Source organism: Synchiropus splendidus, chromosome 3 (genome assembly GCF_027744825.2).
Source record: "Synchiropus splendidus isolate RoL2022-P1 chromosome 3, RoL_Sspl_1.0, whole genome shotgun sequence".
Classification (NCBI taxonomy): domain Eukaryota; kingdom Metazoa; phylum Chordata; class Actinopteri; order Syngnathiformes; family Callionymidae; genus Synchiropus; species Synchiropus splendidus.
This window is the reverse complement of record NC_071336.1, coordinates 4219785-4239369: the sequence shown is the minus strand read 5'-3', so window position 1 is coordinate 4239369 and position 19585 is coordinate 4219785. Positions and strand designations below refer to the sequence as shown.

The window sequence follows — 19585 nt, the reverse complement described above, 5'->3', positions numbered from 1 at the left end:
TTTAGAATAACCTTAGAGGCACTGAAGTGGATCAACAACATGTAAAAAGCATAAATTTGTAAACGCATGAAAGAGCAGCACAATGATAAAAATGCACTCTAAAAGGATGCTCATATTTGGATTGAAGAGAAATAAAAAGCATTGTCCTCTCCCTTTATTTAATATCACAGTGTCAAATATTAATATTTTATAAAAACCTTAGCTGAATGAAAATGAGTTCATAATAGTTAAGATGGCGATGGAAAGAACAAACACCCTGTTTACAGCACAGCTTTATTGATCATTGTTTGAATGTTGCACACACAGCATGAGACAAACGGCTATGAAGAGGTCTGGCCTTGGCAGAGCCTGCAGTGTTTAGGGCCGACACCATTCATACACCATTTCATACTGCCTTGTCAAATGCAAACTTCATTCATAGTGATCGTGAAGGGACTGAATGAATCTGACCACTTTTGCAAACAGAGTCCAGAGTTGGAAACTTCAGACACGATAGCAAGCACGTACTCCATGAGACTCGGTTTTGTCAAAATAAGCATCTGGCGTGACTCTAAAACTACACCAGACAATCAAGAGATCGCCTCACTTTAATCTCCTACAGTACAGGAACTGCCCGTCTTCCAAATTTCCATTTTGCGAATTTGCGAAACCGTGGATGGCAGGAGAAGGTAGCAACTTCCTCGTCCTCTGACTGGTGAGAATAGCTCTCCTCTGGTTGGCCATTTAATAGCGTATATGGCCACAAAAATGCCATCTTTCAGACCAGGCTAAACATCTGAGGTGAATAGATGAGCCGTCATCTTCCCCAAAGCTGAACTCCTGAGGTAAGTAGTTGAGCAGTGGCATATGTTTAAAGTTAATTCTTCAGCAAAACAACTCGATTTGAAATTGGTTGAGGTTAGGAAACCTTCCCCTGCTAACCTGGGATTCTCCAACACGCCTCTGTCATTCAAAACACACAGGCGGAGAAGCAGATGGTCAAGCGTGCGTGTTGTCACACATCAAAAATATTGGCAGCATAAATAGTCACGATAGTTAGCTCGTTTAATCGGCCAACTGACAAACACTTTTTTTTTTTTTTATGTATTTATTGATTTTGATGCTTTGTTTTTCACACATGTATTGGCCACCACAGAAGCAAGACCTGAATCACAGTTTAAATCTTTGGGAACGATGGCAAAGATGCCTTCGCAGAACGGTTGCATGGCCCTATCATCAAGTGCTTGATGAAAAATGTATGCAACAATGGAGGGAAATAAATCTTTCAAGGCAGTGGCACAATGAACACACATGAGAATATAGAATGTGGTGTTGCATATTATGTCATCACCATATGCAATGTATTTGATTTTGCACCTGCCACCAACTGTGTTGCCGAGGAACGGGAAAAGACAAAATCTTTCTCACAACTCTTCAGTCATAATTGATGTCTTAAGCTTTTTGAAATTATTATCTTGACAAATAATTCTCATTTTGCACTATATTTTGTCCAAATTCTTTTTGCAAATCTATATCATGAGAGTCAATCACTACATTTGAGTTTTGATATAAAGTGCTGTTGCAGTTGTGATGTGCAACACATATAAAGATAAACAATCAAAAATCCTTTTTTTCTTCTTATACTGAAACTGTGCACTTGATCTCTCCCAACCCCCCAGAATGCCACAGCTGTTCTTTTGTTGTGCACTCAAAGAGACAAGCAAAGGCAGGAAGGAGATAATGGAAAGTGTGGCTCTCATTTATTATCCTGCTGAAAGTTGTAGGCAGGGCTCATTGAGAAATAATGATGAATTCAGTTCGGTTTAGAACAGAAAGAAATTCCATATGACGACAACAGAGAGTCAAGGAACATGATTTAAAACATCTCCACTGCTAGCGCATGTATAATTGCGGAGGAGGATATGGCCATGCAGGTCTGCCTGAATAATCAGATCATAGGATTGAAGGTTTGATTCCAAGATGTGTATTACTCCGAATGGACACTGTGTTGTCTTGACGGGGCTATACTTTCTCAAGCATTGGCACCAAGTACACCACCCAGCCGAGAGAATCTGAGAACAAAACCATAGACCTCTGAGGCCAGGACAAAACCAAAACTAGACTGCTGAGACTGGGACAGGACTGAGACAACGAAAAGCTGGTCTTGTAACCAAGACCAAACTCGACAATCAACCCAGAACAAGACCTCCAATTCAGCCAGCCAACTCTTTTTTACCTACTCCTGCAGCCCCATTCCGCTTGGTCCGCTTTTACATCTATGCTAATGCTACATGCTAATTTCGAGTGAGACTGTAGTCAACCTACAAGACAGATGACTTGTTCCTTAGTTAATGTACAACACAAGGTTCCCAGTAACCAAGGTGACAATTTACATCCCGTCTGGAAAGCATTCATGCCGATGAGGCTTCATGAAACAGTGTCATTTTCAGAACTCAGAATGTGGTGCTCTCAGTAAAAAAAAAATATATATATATTGGAGCAGTGAGTACCATCTGCGGAAACGAGGACATGCCAGCCCATCACTCAAGGGTTTGAGAGTAAGTCTCAGACATCTGGGCTTCACCTTCATTGCTCAAGTCCAGTGCTAATGAAGGCCTCACGGCAAATAGAGATACCTGGCAGACAACCGTCACAATCAAAGATCTTTGTTTGTACATTGGGATCACCAAGTCCCAGTCATTCTGATCTGGGATCCCTGCTTCCATCTCAGCCTTTGACCTATTTTACTAGTTTGTGTGATGCTTTCATCATCACACAAACTGTGAAGCAGTTTAATGTATTGAGTATTGGGATTATAAAGTATTGAAGTACTGTACAGCAGATTACAAAGAATATTTTTGACTTCTTAGTCAGAAACACCTCAAAGTATTAAAGTGTGGACATATTGTTGGATTTACTGTGTATGTTTGGATACATGTATTTTCATATGGCCAGCTAAGCAAAAAAAGGTTTGGCACAATGATCTACCCAGTTGGGATAGAACTGGTGAGATGAGAAAAAAAAAGAAGAATGTTTCACTTTCACTGTTCTGGCTGCAGGATGGCACACTCCACCCTGGCCAGCTTGTTGTCCGTCCAGAACCATCAGCCGCTCCAAAGCAAAGCAATATGATTGCCAATGTAATGAACTCCAGCCCCAGTCTGAGACCACAGCATTCTGGGGATAAGTAATGTAGTGTTTCTGTCTTGACTGAAGTGCAAGGTACTTATTGAAACATATGGATGGCTGGGCCCGCTTTTTACCTCTTTGCTAATTATAGTCGGCTTTTACAGAAGGGCATAGAAAGGACACTCCTGCCGTTAAATGTGGCTATTACACGCTAGAGACCCATTTTTTTTCCTTATCCACTTGTTGGCTTTAGATGAGCAGTTTAATCAGACACGTATCAAACCACGTTTCCCCTGACAGATTCCAACAAAGTCTGTAGAAGTGTTTTGAACCAAAAAATGTAATCAGCTGTCTTGTTCATTTTCATCTCGTTTGCATAATCCTGCCGACAGGCAAACAAACCAATCAAAGCCAATGAATGCCTTGAGGGTAGATGAAATTCCAAGCATGAAATAAAGACGAAAAAACTTGCAATGTCAATCAAACTGCTGTTTCCACTGTGGAACATTCACTAATGCTAATGATGATGGGCAACGGCTGTGACCAGTGTTGGTGATGTACTTAGTATATTCTAAATCTGAAACAAATCTGAATTTTACACTTACAAATAAATAAACAAATAAATAATCTAATATTGAGATTGTGGTGATCTTGGTTTAAAAATTATATGAGTTTTCTTTAATACAATTGTTACAATTTTTCACATTAACACGACAGGTAAGCTAATATAATATAATACAGGATGATAATACTGCAAAACTGCTTTAATGAGAAAGAAAGACTGCTGCAAGAAGGTTCTCTGAAGGAGGTTGTCGGTTTGACTCCAGTTTGAGTCGACTCCTTTCTGAGTCAAATTGATATGTTGTCCCTGTGCTCGTGTGGATGTTCGTTGGTGCCACAGTCTTAAACAGAGCTAAATCAGTGTTTCTAAATTGTCCATTGGTGAGAGTGCATATGTGGTGGTTTGTTTGGTGATATGTGCCCTAACTTTTTCTGAGCAGATGGCTTAGACTTCACTCACCTGATCCGCCTGTAGGGAATAAATAGAAGACATTGCGATGATAAAATACTGTTACTTATGGGCTGAAAATTAAACTTCACGCATTGATTAAGATGTGCTAGACCCGGCAAATGTAATGCAATTTTGGATGACACACTTCAAATCCATTAACTCTCACTCTGAATGGAATCAGGGAACATGGTTCTATATAACACCAGCTCGCTTCAGGCAATTTCTCTGCTTGGAAGCAGCATCCCTCTCTCATATTAATGGACCCAAAAATTACCCTCTCCAGTTCATGAAAAACATGTATACATCCCCTAGGTACAGCACAGCGTGACCCAGCCAACTGGGGCTTTTGTCATGCGCTTTCATGGCTGTGGGCAAAAATGATGCTGCAACACAATGGGCTAAAAGCTTTGAGTCTGCAGCATAGTGCTCGCACTGTAGCAGGACCAGGAGTCAAAAATAGTCATACTCCTTCAACTGCAAAGTGAATTGACAACATTTATCTGCTTCATGAGTTCATTCATTCCCTTAATGACTTGCACAGCATGCTTTATCTGAATTTAAAAGTATTATTACTATTATATGATCGGTTATTTGAGTATTATATATTTATTTATTGAATTAATTTACTGCATCATTATTAGTATTTCAATTAAGTGTGTTTCTGAGGGCCACCTGATTTCCCCGACTCTTTTGTTCTTCTATATTTCAGACATGCGACATTGTGAAACATTTGCTCTCCCTAGGGGGCCCTTGACCGACTTCTCTTATGTTCCCAGAGTGCCGCGCTGCTCAGCAGACCAGCTGAGGAGGCGGAACCACGTTGTAACAATTGACCACTGTGATTGGTTTACTGGACTGTAAAGCATCACGGGAACTTTTCCGGTCATCATAACTGAGTCTATGATTGTGAGTGGCGGGGCCAATGCTGCTCTATCTATGTACAATAATGTTGTGTTTATTATTTACACATAAAATATTGCCGTTCATTACTCAATGAATTGCTTGTATTTGATGAACAAAGAAATGTTGTTAGTTACAGAAATATTTTACTTTTCTTCAACATTCTTGAACATATATTATATCGAGTTGCAGCTTTTGAATGAAACTGCTTTATTTTCTATGCACAATGGAGGAAGACGGCCCAAAAATACTCTGAATTGGAAGAAAGAAATCTTTAGTTGGACATGTGCTTTCACTCAACCTTATGACATGGATACCATCAACATATGGCATCACCTACAGCTGGTGGATTATTCACACTTGACAATGCGTGTTTCCATAATTGGATGATTGAAGAATAAGTTACAGTTTCCTCCTGGTCTCAGACACTAGCTGAGGAAAATTCACCAGACAAACAGCTAGATTTTCCTCCTCCCACTACTGACACATTATATACTTTTTTAACTTGCTCACAAGAAAGGAAGACAATTTGATATTCATCTCACCTGGTCAATAATGAAGATTAGACTGGTGAACATTCAATTCTTCTTGCAAATGACCATAGGTAGCCGTGGAACACAAGTGGCCAGCCGCTCCACTTGGAAAAAAAAGCCCTCTGCTCTGAGTATTTCAGTGCAGCTCTGATGCCTTCAGAGAGAAGGACCTAGAAAACAGCACCCGGATTGATTTCATCCTTCATTTGGTGCACAGCAAATATTTTTGACAAAGACATATGGCAGAGTGAAGTGCACAGAAGCGAGCTGCCCTGCCTGCAGCCTGGCCATTTCCAGGCTTCAGTGTGATTGTTTCAGGCATCAGGCACATTCGGACGGACGATGTACGCAGGACTCACATGCATCCAGGCACAAAGTCAAGGCAGCATGTGATTAATTGCTTCAGATGTACAAATAGTGCACCTCATTGCACCCCCACTATTCCTTACATTTCTCCAATGTCCTTCTGGAGTTAAAATTTGACATAACAGCATTCTTCAATGCCTTTGTGGCTCCATGTGTGCAACCATTAGCGACCAGCTCACCTGGAGTCCTTTTTTCAGTCATGAACTTCAGCAGTAAACTAGTTATGGGCCAATGGCACAAGTTATCCCAGAGGTCGTCTTTTTCCTCTGAGGTTTTAAACAACTCCATGTTGTACAGTTTTTTATTTATTTATTTATTATTATTATTATTATTTTTTACTCTAGTCGACTAAAATATTGGTTGAATTCATCTGGGAAACTGATCAGACATTCAATTACAACCAAGGTCCAGGAATGGACTCGTTTATAATCCGGCTTGTGGGCTGAAGAACAGCCCCTGTCTGGACCCTGGCAGTTGGACTGATCGCAAGCTCTGTGGAATGGCAGCTGTTGAAGGGGCTGTTAGGTGGCTGTCAAAAGGACACTGGTCAGAGAATTCCAAATAGGAAGAAACTGGAGGTGGCGAAAATAAAGGGGACTGTGTCCGTTGCAACATTTCTGTTCCTTTCTTGCAGGTTATAGTTATTCATAATACAGGGTTGTGCAATATAATCCACAAATTATGAGGCAGGGATGGTTCTGCAAGAAAACAAGACCCGCATAGAAAATTCTGGTTGAAAGTAATGTTTAAAAAGCTCTCCTGGAACACAGTTATTCTTTCTTCGTTGTTGTTGATTTATCTACATAAACCAAGAGGCTGACTTTTATTTTTCCGTTGATATCATCTGCCTTGAGAGGTTTCTGAAGCACCCATCGGCTACATTCAGGGCCAATTATGGGCTATAAATCAATGTAGGGCTCAAAGTGCCATGACAGCTCTCCTTTTATCGGCTTCTGATTGCCAAAGTGCAACTATTCATCATTTTATGTATCTCCTGCTGGTCAGGATTCTATTCTCTCCAGAGAGATGCTTGGCATACATAAAATGTGTTGTCAATTTTAAAGCCTATTACGTGTTGTGACACATTCTGCTCACAGTAGTGTAATTAAAAAAGGGGGAAAAAATCACCTTTATACTGTGTTTTCTTTTCACAACTCTGATGTGTAATTTCAAAACTTGCACAGAACTCACTGCAATGTGGAATGAAATGTTGACCGCAAATCGCCACAGAAGTGCAGGATACCAAACTCAAACGCACGGAAGACAACACAGACTTGCTCATGACTTTAACACTCAGAATAAATCAAATTGTTTATTTTACTACCACAAGAAAACCATTTTTGCCATGAAATCTTTCCACAATCTTACCACAGATGATGTGAGATTGCAGGGTACTTTTCAATGTTTAGACGGGTCGTCTGCTGTGTTAGCTTGGTGAAACGTCACCTGATAATACTGTGAAAGAAGGACATCGGGTATCTGGTCCTCAAAGGGCCGGGGTGGTGCAGGTTTTTGTTCCAACCAAACAAGATGACACAGTTTAACCAATCAGGTGCTATTTTCGACTGACAATGAACTGATTATACTCCTAAGTCACCTGACTGGTGAAAAGGTTTCCTCTTGATTGGTTGGAACAAAAACCTGCACCTTCTGCAGCCCTTTGTGGAACAGTTGGCCTGAAATAAACACACATCGGTTTACCAGTCAAGTGTCAATAACAATAAACAGTCTTCAGACACCATATTGGTGTTTGGACATCATCCTGACTAGTTGCAACCAAAACTACACCCCTTTGGCGGATCAGTTTGGAAGCCCTGATAAATATTGAAGGGAAAAAAAAACACAAGAAAACTGAAAAAAAGCCATAATCCCTCTTTTACCAGTCATGCTTGTCCATCAGTAACTTTTCATATTATTTTGAACACAGACTGACAAACAAACGGCAATGAAAATATAACCTCTAGTAGGTGCCAAAAACCACTGAGGGTGAGAATACAAGGGTGGGTCGTGGAAACAGGACCTTAAGTGTTTGACACTTATCCCACATGTAATGAACGAGTAATAATGATTTGCCCTTTCCCACGATAAAAAGCAAGTGCTGCACTGAATTAGTGTTCAGTTCACATCAATGGATCACTGGGCTGCTGCAGCAGTGATTAAACAAAATTTCAACAACAGATATGGCTATTTCATTGCCCATGACCTTTACAGTATAAAACCTCTGATTGCGTCTTTTCTTCCCTTTTTTTTTGCTTTTCAGCCTTGGAAATCATTCTATGATTGTGATTTCATCATTGTCTCTGAGTCATTGTTCTCGTAATTGTAATTCACTTTTATGGAAGAACGTGATCAACCATGTTTTTTTTCTTTTCTGTTGTAGCTTCTGAACTGCTGGGGACTTAGCTTGGTGGCTGAGAGGTAAGTGCTGCTCTGGTCTGTGACCCGTAATGGATGTTTTGATACGAACAATGTGTCTGGGACGCACTGGTTAACTGGATAGAGGATGGGATGCTCATATAATCTTCTTGATTTCGTTGACGTAAAAAGTATCGTCTGTGACATTCCATCCATTGATATTTCCTAATTCGCATATGGTTTTGGTGTCAGCTCGTACAACAAGACTTGAAAATATGGAGGTTGGAGTGTGAAGGTCCTTCAGTCTCTCTTCTCCCCTCCGATTAATTAGGCTGGTCTCAGAGACTTGTGCTCCCATCCCCCCATAAAACTAGTGTTCAGCCGTGTCTGACAGAGACAAATTGCTGCCTCAACATCCCCACCGCACACATCACTTCTGTTCCATGTGTGACATTGCCTTGTGGGTGGACTGGCGCAAATCAAAGCAGCCCATGGGTCATTGAACAATAATGGTATGCCATGTTTAGGTTTCAATGGGTGTGTTCTATATTATGTTTTAGAGGATGTGTTTGTGCTTTCAAGCTTCACAAAAATGCAAACACAGTTATATTTGTTTCTAGACCTTCACACACATTGTGTAACATTACAGTTTCCACCTAAGAGTTTTTGTTGGATTGTGTGCCCTACCAGTTTGACATGAGACTCTTCTACGTAGCAAACAAATAATTTGTCAAGTGTTGCTCCTTGTGAAATTGTATTTATGTTTATTAACACTGCTTGACATTTTGATTTCTGTTTGTTCATGGATTTTGTTCCTACTTCCTTGACATAGTTGCTGTCTTTGTGAAATATCACGGCATCGGTAACAATGGCTGTATGCTCTATACAGTTTAATTCGCTCTTATATTGAAACCAGGAACATGGAGATTTTGTATAATTACATTTGCCAAAAATATGAGTGATGAGAAGTTTTACAAAGAAAATGTATACATTGAAAGCAACCATTTCTGTAGTTCATCTCCCCTATAGTGTGAATTTGATTCGTGGTGATGACGGTCATCGATGCTTCCAATCCTCTTATGACAGAGCTGAAGTGAAAATATAATAATAGTCATGATAAGCATGATCAATGCAGGCACAATGGATGACATAACGCTGAGATATATATATATATATATATATATATATATATATATATATATATATATATATATATATATATATATATATATAGACATTGAATTTGTCATCAAAATGATGAGACCTTCTGTGTCCATGATGTGAGAAAAATAACTTTAAATCATTTTAATTCAGATACATTTTTGTAAACCTCTTCAAGGTGGCAAAAAAAAGAAAAACCTTGCTGAATGCTGCAATTCAGAAGTCACTTGCCCAAAGGACAACTGAAAAGCATTTAGTTCGATGTGAGACATCACAGGTGAGTCTCTAGAGACTGTGCTATGACCGTGAAATATTACATACATACTGTAGAGGGACTCTGAGACAAGAGAGCACTGCATTTAGGAAAGTTTCCACTCCAGATGTTTTCAAAGGTTTCAGATTCAGGTGGCGAACGAACACTGGCACCTGACTCAATAATGGCGACGGATCTGGTCGTTTCCGTTTCCATCTCTGCGTAAACGACACCTGAGAGCTCTCGCTCGGTGTAATTAATGATTGTTTCTTATCATCCCGAATGTCGCGCTCAGACCGGTGGCTGTTGCTACGCGTCAGCTGCGCTAACAGCCCGCTGCTGAGGAACTAGCAGCCTTTATTTCATGAGCCCAGAAAGTGCTGGCGCTTTAAATGGTGTGTTCAATTTGAAGGCGCTTCTGTGCAAAGCATTTTCCCGTGCGAGTGCTGCAGGATGCAAACTTAACATGACAAATTGAAAGAACCACCATAGCGAGTGAGCAGCGAGGAGGGAGGAGCGGACGCATCAGAACCAGCAGGGCTTCATCAGAGTGCCGGCTGTCACACCGATTCACCGATCATGCTGAAATCGGCCGATCATGATCGGTGATCGATCGATCGGACCATCCCTAATATACATCTATTAATATAGTCATACGGTGGTTCACAAATTGAGCTACTCCCGTGGCTAATTCCCGGCTGTTCACATTATGCCACATTAATTTCAACCACAGACTAAAAGTTCATTCCGTCTTCAGTTCTGGTATCGTGGGCTTCATTCAGAGCAGTGATTACTGCACTTTTCTCCAGCCTCATGTTTCAGTCGATCACAGTAAAAGAACTGTTTGGAGCAGCTGGGGCATGATTAGTGATAGGCCTTGGACATGTCATCCTCTGTTAGTCAGCCTCGCTTTAATTCATTTGTCTTCTCACTGCTGTCAGCCTTCACAGGCCATGTGTTGCGAGGCTTGCAAAGGCATTTGCAAGTGAACCAATATTATGTCAATACAGTGAAGAACAATATGCTCAGAGATAAATTAGTTCACATGTATGTGTGTCAAGTTATCATTAACAAATAATTCAGCTTCAATGCCAACAAAATGAGTTTTGGTATATATATTTATATTGAAATAATTATATATGTATTTGGCTGATTACTACTGAGGAAACAAGTCTGGTTTGGTGGGTGTGTGCGTATGTAAAAAGTGACTTTGACAACCAAGGCTCTTGATCGAAAGACGACTGAAAGCTGCTTTGAAGAGCTGTGGGTGCAGTGGCAAGCTCTTCTGCCACAGTCCTTTGCATTTCCACAACACTTCATCTCTTTTATTAATTTTCTTCCTTCCCATGCTCACTCATTCAGCTGCCACTCTAACCCTGCTATCTCCTCGCTCCTGCCCTCTCATTCTCTCTGTTGTTTCCCCGTCCAATTTCCCCAACATGCCCAGCTTCTTCCCTTGCTCTACCGTCTTTTCGCTGACACCTCTGTCTTCATGCTTCTGCTCACACACAAATCTGATTTTTTTTTTAAATAACTCTTGCACCTTGTTACCTTGTTTTCCCTCATGAAAATCTGATGTGGGTGGAGCTGTCATGATTGTGAGGCCATGATCGAGGGGGGTTGCCAAATGTCACCATGCTGCCTTTCGTAATTCAGGTGTGTAACTGTAACGGCGGGTGTTGCCATGTGATGGGAAACAATAGCGTGACTGAACCAGCTAACTCAAATGTATTCAAAATGTTGTTAAAAGACCACATTTTAAATTGCTGTATTGTAAAATCTCATTTGAAGTTAAATGCGAATTATCGCCACATATAAATGAGTAAATGTGGAGCAGGGGTTCAGGTGCGAGCCCAGGAGCCATTTCAGACAAGATTCCTTCAGCCCCATCACACTCTACGTCTGGAGATGTTGCTCTTCTGTTCTTCCAACACGCTACATTAACTGCACAGAAGAACAACACATTTGAGGATGCTCAAATGTTGACCTGTGCTCTACTTATTTTATATTTCTCATTTTGTGTTTCTTTGTGAACTTTTTGAGATTGAATTTGAGATAGCTGTGCGGTGATTGGTACACACTGGCTTTGCAGCCACCCAACCAAACAGCAAAGTGGGTCACAGGAAATATTTCTGGAGTGTTAATTCTAAAACGTTGAACGGCGAATGTACATGCAAAGCTAAAAAAGCTATACAGTGTTTCCATTGTTTTGTCCACCCCCTGTATGTATGTACAGTATGTATGTATGTATGTATTTGGCTTTGGCTAACACTGAGGCCTACCTTGGACTAATTTCTGAACTTAGGGCGTATGTAGACACTGTTTCCTGTATTGTTGAGATGAAAATGAGCCCAGTGATACAAATCAAAACGATCTGAAACGATCAATATTACTTCAGTAAGCCAAGAGCGCTAAATTCATCTGACTCATGATTCGCCATAAAACTTCCATTTCTCTGAAATGCCAATCCTCTCTCATAAATCTGGAATGGTTTGCCGGATTGCGTTTCAAAACGATTGTTTGCTATCGATTCTATTTAGCAGGCTTCTGTATTCTCTTTCTCTGAGCAAATCGGCACAGTTGTTCCCAAGTGTTTGCATAAATCAATGCTTTCCTTAGGGCTTCAAGCTCACGTCTCCATACAGCTCAATACCTTCAATTTATGTTTTAATTACGATGATCTACTAAATGTTGGAGGCTTGGCCTCCCTCCCTCAAGCAGTACCAATGAGGTCCATTGAGTGCAGCCTATTGCACCTAAAACTCAAGCACCACATTCGGCTTGGCATCCTCATGGACAAAAATGGATTGATCAAGCTTTGTGCATAGATATAGCAGTATTGTTTAAAAACAGTTGGCATGCGTTTTAGTGCACTCTTGTGATTATACTGAGAGTGGATGGATGGACGTGTGGCATTTGGAGGTATGTTTAGACTTTGGTTTGATTTGTGGAACTAGATGACCAAAGTGTGGGCAGAAGCAAAAAAGGTAGTCGCTACTCCACAAATGTCATTTAACAAGCAGAATGATAAAAGATTGACGGACTTAACAAAGACTCAGAGGGAGGGAAGAATTAAGTGCTTAAATGAGTAAGAAGAAAGCAGCAGGATAAAAACAAAACATCCTTCACTTCAACAAGATCATTGGTATACACCGTATATTCCGGATAGGTCATTCACTGGTACAGCAGTTCAGGAAATGTAACATCACATTCAAGTATATGTTCTGCAATCTATGTTGCATATTTTGTAAATGAATTTAGCATTGTATAGAAACAAATACTACACATCAACAAAACATGCATGGCAAGGTAACTGGAAGAAACACACAAAAATGCACACACATACAAAACAAGCGATAAAAAAAAAAAAAAAGAAAAAAAAAGTTCATCTTGTTCGTTGAGCTTGACATTAGATTTTAATGTATATTTTATTTGATGAAATTATGTTGATAAAATTAATATTTGATGCTAAATTGACTTGTCAGTGAGCCTTGATACAAGCAACCTAGCTGAGTACCGGCGATATGCTAAACAATGTATTGTCTCACAGCTCGACATCATATACATGATGGCTTTCACCAGCCGGTCGTTGACAAACTAGAAGCCATAAACATGATTGACTCTGAAACATAAAAAGAAATATAATATCAATCAAGAGCAGTTGCTCTCACAGTTTCCTTTTCGAGATCGGCTGCACTCACTCAATATCATGACATGCTGTATAATCTCTTAGTTCATTCTGAGACGTTTGTGTTGGCAGCAAATTTACCATCTTTGCTCAAAATACTTTGAAAGAACATAGCGACACATTTTAAATGACTTCCACTAGGGATGTTCTTCCCTAATCATTTGTGGTGCTGTGGATCATTACGATTTTTGCAATTCTACACAAAGAGTGGGGGCCTCATGGTGTGTTTGTGTCAGGACTTTTAAGTTGATGGCTGTGTCTCCGCACAATGCGCCAGGATGGCTTTCTCTCAAACACCATCTGTTGAAGACAACATGATGCAAAAGCCATGCATGAGTGAGCCATCAAACCTCCGTCACTGACAGTATGTTGGCTCACAACACTTCGCAAGAGTCTGCCTGGCTCTGCTCTGCTGTATGAATCAGTGATAATTGTGTGCTGTGTTCTCAATTGAGTGGCAGACATCCCCCTAGTAAAAAAAAAAAAAAGTTGTTTGAAGGCTGGATGAAGAGAGATGTGAGTAGAATGAATCACTTCCACTGAGATAATAGTTCTTTGGCTGCAGAACAGTGACACCACCATAGTGCAAATGCTACTAATGTTTACAGTAAGCTCCTTTAAAGAGCAAATTGGATCTTTGAGGAAGAGAGGGTGAGTTATTATCCATCTGTCTGTTCATCATGATCTGGGATGATGCTTTCCAACCACTGGCCACCCACTGCACCAACCCCCAATGCCACGTGCACACAGGCCTTTCAAACGTGTTCCATGGTCGTCAGTGTAATCTCTTGGATGTTGGCTGATATTGAGAGGGGTCAGCTGTGATAACACGATCACTCAGGTAAAGATGGCAGCAGACCACAAAAGGGCAGAACTAAAGCTCACAAGTGAAATTAAGTTGAGGGGAAGAAAACTTTGTGGCCAAATACGCAAGAAGTATGGTGACCTTTTGATTTTTAAACTTTAAATTAGCATTTAAATATATAAGGGAACCAGTTTTCATAAACAACCTGGACTAATGATAAATCTATTTTATCCTAGCAACCTTTACATGTCCAGGTGTTGGCCACCAGAAGGAGGCGGGTTTAGGTTAGGGTTAGGTTTAGCGTAGGGTAATCCAGGTGCTTTCTAGCAATAGTTTTCATGTTTGTCCATCATATATATATATATATATATATATATATATATATATATATATATATATATATATCAGGAATCAGAGAAGGAAGGCACCTGGAAGTCAGCTGACAGGTGTGCTGATTGCGGATTGGTTCCAGTCGGGTGTCATTACCTGTCGATCGAACAGAAGTCTGTTCAAGAGAGAAAGAAAGTTTCTATTGCAGGATGCTTCAGAAATGTTTCAAAATCCAGTAACTGATGGGGTCATCAGGGAGGTCTGAAACTGAAATCACAAATTGGTTGACAATTTAACTTGGCTGAATGCTTCTCAAGGCAAAGTCACCTGGGCAAGACTGACACCTTCTCTTCAAAACCACAGGAAGATATAATGGTACCTAGTAAAAGCTGATTGTTCATCCAGTAGGGGAAAAATATAATTAAGGTAAAAAATTAAAAAAATAAAATAAAAGAAGCTGAAAGGTCATGTGCAAACTGCACTAACTGCAAAGCAAATGAATCAGTTTTATGCTTGGTGTGACATACAGCAACAGACACACATACTGTAAGCCATTATCTACACACACACGCACACATGCAATTTCACCACGTTTCAGACAGACAGACATTCCCAGTAGCATTCCCTCTCTCTCTCTCTCTGACACACAAGCTGAGATGCAGCATGGTAGGCAGTGACACAAAGCTAATGCCTTGTCACACGGGCTGTCAGCAGATTAGCCAGTGGATTACACCCCAGCCATTACATGTGCAAACAGTGAAGGCTACAAACATCTCTGCAACGTAGAGGGCAGTGATAAGGCATAATTTGGCCAGTGGCATGGCTACAACTAATGGATTCCATTGTAAGAGGCGAGAAAAGGTTAGCAACAATAAAGGTTTAGAGGTGCAAAAGAGTCACAATGCCTTTTAGAAGGTGTGACTGGAGAAAATGAGGAGGTAAAAATATAGATTAAATGAATAGAATGTGTTGTTTGTGGAGACAACCATCACCAAACCAAGATGGGATGGGGGTTTATGAAAGGAATGAAGGTGTAAGGAGCAGAGATGAAGAGCGTTTTCAGCCATCAAGGCCATGAAGACACACTGGCCTCATTTAACAACCTGCCGTGTATACAATGCCTCTTTCTCTCTGCAACGTTGCCTTGCTATTTTGCACGAGGTTTTGATCGTCCCTTGATAGTGGTTGATTAAAGATGTTGATTAAGTCTTTAAGTTGAAACAACACACATTTGAAAGTATGAGCTGGGGTAATGGCGGCATGGTTTGGGCTAACCAGGGTTAATCATGAAAGGATAATGGTAAAAGGGACGGAATAAGAAAAATGAAGACAGGAAGCTATTATGGGACTTCACATTAAACGTTTTTTGTTCTTAAATCGCTTGCAAATACAGATTTGACACATTCATGTGACTTCAACTATATGGACATGTGTTGGGTGTTGCTTGAGATACATGTCACTCATGTTTTGCTTTGAGTAGGGAGATAAATTTTGGCTTACAGGTCATCTTAAAGCAGCTGTGTGTTAGATGGGAATATTTGTTTTTGGCGGGCCCGCAGGTAAATGAGTGTAATTGCAGGCTGTTGTAAAGCTCCACCATCCCACATTTGTTTATGAGGAATGACCGTGGCGAAATAGCGAAAAATGTAATCAGAGAATATACACAACACTGTCCAGTTTATACTTGCAAAGGCAACTCTAGCAGCATCTATCATTCAATATCAGAGTTCGAACTCCATCATGCAACTAGCGAGGAGAGACAGGATCCAGTGAGAGGTGGAAGCAGCTGCCGACTACATGTCCGACTGGAATGCATGGAATGCACACTGGAGTTCCGCGAGCAACTAACGTCAGTCATTGTAATGTTTCTTACGGGATTCTTCCATGAGAACATGCTGAAAATCTTCATGTTTATCTCATTGGCTCTCATCTAAGATGTGCCCCACTGTACTTTACAGTGCTGTAGAATAATAAAGACAAATTTGCAGCCATTTTCCTCCCGCTTTATTACATTATTACTGTCACGTGTTTCAGTAAGGAGCAGACAACAGCGATTCGAGCGTGAGCATCAAAACATTCATTCACACGTTTATTTCGAGTTGACTGTGGACACAGACGTCATCTATGCTGTATGTTTACAGCAAGCTTCAACAGTGCAGTACAACAAATAGCAGACATCCATAACTGTGTTAGAACATGAGAAAGTCATTTTCGCTGTCAATCAATTAATTGAAAAACTATTTTCACCATACACGAAGTACATTTTTCACGTTTTAGCACCGCAGTTCATCTTTTTGCTACAAACGTATATATATTCCACTTATATACAAACAACAAGCATATAGACATTTGTTTAATGATTTGGCAACACAACAGAGACAGCAGCGAACACAAAATTGACTTACAATTCGAGTAGAAACATTGCCACCAGGATCAGATGAAAAGCCTTTTGTAGTTCTGTCAATGCCAGACTGTAAATGCATCTCCTATATTGACACTTGTCCAGGATCTTGCTCTGTCATTCCATTCTTCTGACATGATGTGAACAGAGGAATTCAACTCACTGCTGAGGTGCTCTACCCTTCTCCCGTAAAGTGTTGTGCTGAGGGTGGAGTTGGTGCTGTGATGCCACTCACAGAACACACCTCCGAGCAGCTTGCCCAGAGAAAGTTACATAGTCCAAGGGAGTGTTTAACCGAGAGCTGGAGAGTCTGAACCCGGGATTTTGGACTGTTCAAATGAACCCTGTCATCTCAGGAAATATGAAAATAATCTTTTTATGGCTATATGTTACGCATTGTTGCTTTAAGATGTGCACAGTCAAACACCTGCCCTGCACACATTTCTTTTAAGATATAATGAAAAAAGGAAAAAAAAGACATTCTTACTCCCAAGGCGTTAAATAGCTTGAAATGTCTTTTGCGTCCAGAGCGGATGCCGAATGTAGCCTTTAGCGTTGACCCACTGACATAATAGGCCTTCAATTGAACTACATACTCCACCTTCCACACATCCTAACGCTATGTGCAGCGCGTCACGTAAAAGAAAGATGGGTGTTGGGGCTAGGGTTAGCCATGCGATGTCGCTGCTTTCACTATGCATGTGACAATGTATCAATTAATTTGTAAAGCATCTCACGACTGCGCATTTGAGTCGTGATGACTTCGGTGGCACCTTCAGTGACATGGAGAGTCGCACAAGCTGCTATATGTACAGTACCAAGTTACACCATTTTAGTACCATTTTACAAAATGTTCTGAACAAAATTTGTACAGCTTACAAAGCTGTGGAATGAAAAACATTTTTGTCCTAATAAAAAAACCTATGTCCCAACTGTCTGCCCAGATATCTGACTTCTGCGTCTGTACGGGATGCAAAAGACACTTGAAAACAGCCACTATAAGATGCCTTTTGAGCAAGAATGGGTTGTCAACAGCAATTGATTATAAGGTCATTGCTTATCTGGGTCAGCAAACCAATATAGGAGTTGTCTCCTACTGAATAAAATTGGTTGCAGTGTCTTGATTCTCTTATAGTGTGTTCAAGGATGAGCTTGTTCATCACTGCCCCCAAGATGGGCCATCAAAATAAAAAAATAATACAAATCTATCCAACTTGAAAGCGGTGGTTCAGTGTTTTCATTTGCACATTAGCCGGAAGTTACAAAGATGTCTTCCAGTAGTTGTTAATTTACGATCTTATTTTTGAAAGACTAAGTTATGATTCGCAAGGTAAAATGATAAAGGATGATTAGCATGAAATATGTGTACAAAACAGTCAAAACTGAAATTTCATAAAACATTTTTTCAAATCCATCCGATACTCTAATTTTGTAAACAAACTCTTATCTCCCCTCTTGGCTGCATACAGCAGATGGCAGACTCCGCTGCTGTAGTGTCAAAAACTTTCCAAACTGTTGTGACTTTTACTTTTATCACGGTGCTCTTGTATCACCATCTGCTGAGGAGAATGAAAGCTGCTCCCTGCATTGCACAGGCAATAATTGGGCTTCTTTTAGGCAGTCTCTGATTCCAAGCAGCGAAGCATCAGGTTTTCTCGGTTGGTGTTTCATTTCATGATAATCGACTTCACTGCCCCTACTGTCACTGCTACCTACAGCTACCGCTATAAAACCACTTTGCAGATGTAATGACACATAATTGTCTGTTGGATTTGCCTGTTTGAGGCTTCAATTTTTGTTGGTATTTGAAAGAATGGAGGGGAAGATGTCGAGTTAACAGGGGCTAATGGCAAATTCTGGTATGCATTCTTGAAATTGCAGACTCTAAATTGTGTTTCAGAAAGCCGCGCGAGTTCTGTCAGGCTGTCTGTTGATAGAGAAGTCATGTATGCGCAATGATTGTGTATTCACTGATTATTCTGGCTGACTGAAGAGTCAGTGTGACACCACATTTGCACATATGTCACAATGTGTGTGTCTTACATCTGTGCAAGCATGCATGAGTATACATGTGTGTTTGACAGTGAGGCTGCTGTCATTCAGATCACTAGCTGGTCGAGTGGTTTGAATGTGTGCCATAAAATGAGCTCAGTCGTAGTGAGTGAATTGTATCTCCCCAGGAGATATATGAACCGTGCCCCCATGAAAAGCAAGAAAGAAGGCAAATGAAGACACAAAAAGAAGTGTGTGAGAAGATGGCGGTTCCCATCCTATGAAAAGGACTTTGACACAAGTCTATCCATCGACATCTCACATGTCAAGACATATCAATGCAAGTCATGAAGCTTCTCTGGGATTGCCAGAGAGAAAGACTCATTTACTCTGGCGTTTTATGAGCATTTAATTTGAAACAATTAAGATTTCACAGAGCTGCTGATTTGCTACGGAAAGTGACAGCTGGGAACCATTCTGTAAAGAGGCATGAATAAAGCACCTTACTCCTCTCTTTTCTATCATTTGCAGCTCCTCCTGTATTTTCTCCCATAATTTCCTTGAAGCCTTTTATTAAACACATGGAGGATTGATGCTTCACCCATGGTTAAAACCAGCCACACTTGCCTCATGTGATAAATCAGATCAGGGATCATATTTTGATAACTTCAAATTATATGT

At 40.5% G+C, this 19585-nt stretch overlaps 1 protein-coding gene across 34 annotated transcripts in view; it reads left to right on the top strand.

The window, feature by feature from the left end:
- LOC128755624 (receptor-type tyrosine-protein phosphatase delta-like) overlaps positions 1-19585 on the top strand; it is a 330651-nt gene that overhangs the window by 175386 nt on the left and 135680 nt on the right. For all 34 annotated transcript variants that reach the window (XM_053859413.1, XM_053859410.1, XM_053859408.1 and 31 more), the window contains one exon: positions 8300-8337. The gene's annotated coding sequence lies outside the window, so the exon portion shown is untranslated. The remainder of the gene's footprint in view (positions 1-8299; positions 8338-19585) is intronic.